This window comes from Mytilus galloprovincialis, chromosome 1 (genome assembly GCF_965363235.1).
Source record: "Mytilus galloprovincialis chromosome 1, xbMytGall1.hap1.1, whole genome shotgun sequence".
Taxonomy (NCBI): Eukaryota; Metazoa; Mollusca; class Bivalvia; order Mytilida; family Mytilidae; genus Mytilus; species Mytilus galloprovincialis.
In genome coordinates this window covers 74,220,928-74,226,927 of record NC_134838.1, presented here as the reverse complement: position 1 = coordinate 74,226,927, position 6,000 = coordinate 74,220,928, and positions in this window count along the sequence as shown.

Genomic DNA, 6,000 nt, shown 5'->3' with positions numbered 1-6,000 from the left:
TCATAAGAAACAATATTGTGTGCACTCGATTATGCTTTCAAGCAACCGTTGCAAGTAACCGTTGGTACGAAAGGTTTATAGTTAAGAGTTATTCCCCCGTGAAACTACATAGACACAAAGAAGCTAAATTACAAAACAAATTTAAAACCTATATAAATTTTGTTCATAATAATTTTATATCATTATAAAATGTTAAAGTTTTTTTATTTTTGTTGTAAGTTTTTACAAAACATGAACAAATGAAATTAATTTTAACAAAATAAAAATTGACCTCAATAACAAAAGAATAATGAAAAATAAATTTAAAACCAAATCCTACATCAGCCCGACCGTACAAGCTCTGTAAAGCCATAAAGATCTAAATCATCACTCGACTTGTAATGTTGTTATTTATACCCTATATTGATAGAAACTCTGAATTGCACATTGATCAGAAATACAGGATCTGCAAAAAGTTGTTTACATATGAAAGTTATTGCCCTTAAATGGCAATGCTTATACTTTTTTTAAGTGTACAGCAAAATATGAAAGATAGATAGAAATTGAAATAGAAAAATGATTGACAAAAAAGAGATTTTAGTCATGAATGATATTGTAGTCTTTAGAGCCTCTAGTTATTTTTTTATTCGATAACCTGATAGCAAAGATATAATTTGACTTTGAACAATTATGCATAGAGCTATAACGTATATCGTATTCACTTGGCATCCTTCCTTTTTGGAAAATTATCTAAACCCTCGGGCTAGAAGCTTTTCTTTTTAAAAAAACCCTCCTTAAATCTGTATGCTATATAAATTTTAGAAACATGCACTTTAACGAAACACAACTGTTCATATATCATTTTCGCAATAAGCCGAGAGAGAAAACTAAGAAAAACTGGAGTTAAACTATTTTAAGTTATATCGTATTCATGATACTAGTACATATAAATCTGAACAAATTACCTAGAAACATTTACCAACCGATGAAAATGATCCTTAATTTTGAGCCATAAATCAGTTGTAAATGGTGCAAAAGACATTGTATAGCAACATAGTATTTTCCGTAGAACATTACGAAGAGTTAGAAAGACATATTCATATTGCATTAGTGCAAATATAGCGTAATATTATTGTCGTTATTGATCAGTGAACAAAATACGCTTTGTTGTAAGACGTTTTTTTCTAGCATTGATGTACGACAAAAGGATTAATGGATGGATATTCGTTAACATTATTCCTCGTAGATTATATATACTAATCGCAGGCACGTGCAATACACAAATTTACTCTCGGCAATATTTATAAATATTAATGTAATAACAATATCTAGTGACAAAATAAAAATAAACGAACAAGATGAAATAATATTGGAAGATAAATATTTCGACTCAAGAAATTGTTTTCGTTAGTGTCATAAGATTTATATTCATTTTTTAAGTTATTTAATCAGCATTTTTTTTTAAAGATTACATCCACCGAAAAGTTCAGTGACAAAATACAAGGAAAAAGATAGATCAATATTTTCACAATCTGTGTTGCGTTTTAAGAAAAATGTTGCTCCAATTAATGATCCAAAAGATAGCTTAATTAATAAAAATTGATTTTAATGCGAAGTCAACACAATTCTGAACACAATTTTGCCATTATAACGTGTACTAGTTATACAAACACCAGTAAGATATTATTAATAAATAATTTCTAATTATTCCAATTTATATTTAAGTATTAGAAAACATTTTTTATTCTTATCTTTTTCTAAATATACACAAAACATAAACATAGCAAAACAGAAATGCAAATCTATATTTAGAATATGAAGGTCGAGGCAGCTCAGTTCCAGTGAGGACTGTTTGATTCATTCTCTTGTGCACAAAATAAATGTTATCGTATAAAATCACGAGCAAAGTTTTCTAGAAGCAGTGAAATCGTAATAAAATAAAAGATTAAGGTTTTTATCGTTGATATGCAATTCGATTTCTTTATTTTTATCATGATAAATACAATAATCTCATGCATTAAATGATATCTCCAAAACAGTATACTAACGGTTGTGTTACGTACCAACCGTATCTAATACGTAGCAAATCGGGAAACCTTTAAGTATGACTCCGCCTAAGAATCATGCAATATGAGGAAAAAGGGATTTACCCTATGTACCCAATATGCTTGATATTTGGTTATGTGACACACTTTGGGTAAAAATTAACATATTTTCAACCATAATTGTTAATGCCTACTATTAAGGTCATTTATACTCTTATAAAAATTCTGATGGGCATGTTTTTCTCACTATATAAGTATTGACATATGATGGATGCTATAACATATATATGCTGTGAGCAGGCGAGTTATAGTAAACCATTTAGCATTTCAGAAAATATGGAATCTCCCAAACAACATATCAAAAAATTATATTTGTAGCCTATTATCAGTAAAAAGTTATTTTCATTTTAAATTAACCGCTTTTTCTTACTATTTCAAGAAAGACAACTCTTCTTGAACTTCAAAACAAGTAAAAAAAAATATTTCGTAATGTATTCTGCATTTTCTATAAAACTGCAATGAAGATTCATTGTTTATTGCGTTAAATTGGATAGATAAATCATTTTTACTGATCATTTTTGTTCAGTGCATCGTGTCTTGTAAACAATTTATCACTTCCGGTTCTGTTTTACAACATGTGGAGGCAAATTTACGATGTTGTTTGTCATACAATATGCAGCTGTCATCAAAGAAATTATAGTTGTGTGCTTTACTAATGTTACTTTAAAGACACAACTTAAGCTAAGTTTGTGTCACAGAGATGTAAAATACGTGTAGATCAACGTTTCCATTACGCATTGATACGTTTCGATACGTAGTAAGTACGTTTTGTTACGTTCCGCTAGTCTATGATACGTATTTGCTAGGTTTCTACTTTGTTTCTATTTTCGCTACGTTTGTTGTTGAATTTTCGAAACATACGTACGGGACAGGTCCCGTTTTGAAGAAAGGATCACTTCGTTTCGATACGCTTCGTTACGTATATCCCGTTTCGCTACGCTTTCAAAACGCAGTAAAACGTAGCTCTTGAAACGTCACGGTGACAGTGTGACTGGAGCTTTAGCAATGATATACTTCGGTTTTGTTTTTTCTCCGTGGTCAAATTTTGCGCATGTTCAAAAAGTTTCAAAGATACAAAAGTACTACTACGTAAAATGTATGACTTCGGCTACAATACGGAAATGTACGGACTAACACAGTTTGCCACGACTAATACCGGTCGTAACCGTTGCTAGATTTGCGTCAAATCCGTGAATGTGTGGCCTAGGCATTACGAAACCGATCTAGGAATTCAATACTTATTTATTACATAATTACAAGATTGATCGTTTATATAAATATACAGTGTTAATTTCCGTTGTTGAACGCGAGCGTACATTTTAAATGAATAAATTGAATGAAAACTACGGTTCATTATTTGTGCATTGTGATTAGAATAATTTGCTCCAACTCTGTCTTGTATTTTTCTGGTCGTACTATTGCAAATATTCAATTTCATGACTGCATCATGTGTTTCTATCAGTTACCATAGTGCTGTCACATAGTAAGGTTAGAAATTAATGGTAAACCCTAGTTTTAAGTGTTTTAATGTCTGAGACTTATCTTACCGTTTTAATTTATTGACATAACTGCACGACATGATTTTCAATTAACAGATGTAAGATAATCGTTGCAAAGAATCCTGCTCAAACTTTTGTGAAAGACGACTTTAACTTTGAAGTGTTGCGAGAGTTTATGTTCTATGTTGAAGGCACTTGTATATAGTGACCTGTAATACAAGTACTGTTCCATTGAGTTTAGTTATATGTCTTCTGTTTCTTTCCATAACCTATGTTTTCTGTATTTGTCATGTATAGTGCATATATATGACATAAGACATGATTGCTACGTTTACCGTGATGAACTTTCGTGCACGACTGCTTTGTGTATTTTTGACATGGAACTCTTGATCAGACTATGACTTTTTACTCTTGACCTATGCACTTTGGGTGTGTCATCATGATACAGTGTGTTCCTTTGTATATTAACCTGAACTAAAAGTATAATTCTAAATTGACCTTGTTTCTGAATATGTAGCATGAAGATGTATTGTCATAAGATGATGAGTCTTGTGGCACGAGAAACTTCATATGAGCTTGACCTTTGCCCTCAATGTACAATTTGTATATTGTGTTTGAATTATATGGAGAATTGTCTGATTGCACTAATACCACATCTTCTTATATCTATATTAGATATATAGATATATTTGTTAGTTTTGTGTACCACGATGACCCTTTCCTCAAAATCTGCTTTTGTGGGTTTTTTTTACGTCATGGAACTCTTGACCAGTCTATGACTTTTTGACTCTTGACCTATGCACATTGGGTGAAAAAAAGAAGATGCGGTATGATTGCCAATGAGACAACTGTCCACAAGAGACCAAAATGACACAGACATTAACAACTATAGGTCACCGTACGGCCTTCAACAATGAGCAAAGCCCATACCGCATAGTCAGCGAATGTTTTGATCAAATGAAAACTAAATGAATCTTTAAAATGCCGTGAAAAATTAGAGAGACCATTTACTGCTTCAGTAGCACCATGTGCTGCCAGTTGTGATAGATGATTCAAAATGTTTCAATCATTTTCCCTTGGCTTTAATTTTATGGACATGTAAATATGAATAGTCTGTTTAAGCATCTTGGAAAATCACACAGAAGGTATACGCATATCAATAAACTGAACTCAGTGCGAAGAACCTTTAAAGTACACTTAGACATAGAGCTCAATCTAGTGAAACACTTTTTTATGCTGGTCACTGTCTGTTATCAAACTGCACCGCAATCCTAAAAAAAATATGCACGTTAATTCTAATAGAAGTAGAATCCAAAGGAAGTAAATAAAATGTTTACTGAAATAAATGTACAATATGTCTCTGGATCATAGATGCCCCTGCTTGTGAAAAAAACCACAAGTAAACTTCCACATATAGATGCAGGATTCACGTAATTTTGACTCATAAACATTGTGTATAAATTTCAAAACATTTGGTTAAGGCAAACTCAAGTTAAAGAACAGAAACAACAGATTTAGCATTTTCCCCATCTTAAGGCTACGTGTTGATATTTGTATCATTAGTACTCGTACCAACTTCTTATTTCTAATAACTCATGAACAGTAACACCACCCAATATCGTACTTGATAGATCTGTGTTATGGGGTAATAAACATTACGTATAAGGTTTATAACATTTGATTTAGTCAAACTTATTAAAAAGAACAAAAACAAAAAATTCAGCATTTTCTATGTTTTTAAAGGAACATGATAACTCATGAACGGTAAAAATGACGCTACCAAATTTCAAATTTATTATTTTTTTTCATGTGGAAATAAGCGTTGTCCCAGGTTAGGGAGATGGTGGAAGCCCCGCTAACAAGTTCAACCCAGCCTTATTCAATATGCATGTGCCTGTTGCAAGTCAGGAGCCTATACATTTGTCCGTTTCTTTTCTCGTTTGAATTTCGTTTTATCGTGTGTTTTTTCTATGTTGTGATGTTATAATATTGTTTCATCCGGCTGCAAATGGTTTTCACCTGTCCTAAGTCAAGAATCTGATTTACATTAGTTGTCGTTTGTTTATGTAATTGATAAGTGTTTCTCGTTTCTCGTTTTTTTTATATAGATTAGACCCGCGGCGTTCGTTTTCTCGTTTGAATGGTTTTACACTAGTAATTTTGGGGCCCTTTATGTTCGGTGTGAGCCAAGGCTCCGTGACCTATAATGGTTTACTTTTATAAATTGTTATTTGGATGGAGAGTTGTCTCATTGGCACTCATACCACATCTTCCTATATCTATTTGCTCATTGTTGAAGACCGTTTTGTGACATATAGTTGTTAATTTTTGTGTCATCTGGTCTGTTGGGGAGAGTTATTCTTTGGCACTCATGCCACATTAGGTGGAAGGTGGGATCCCGCTAGCATGTTTAATCC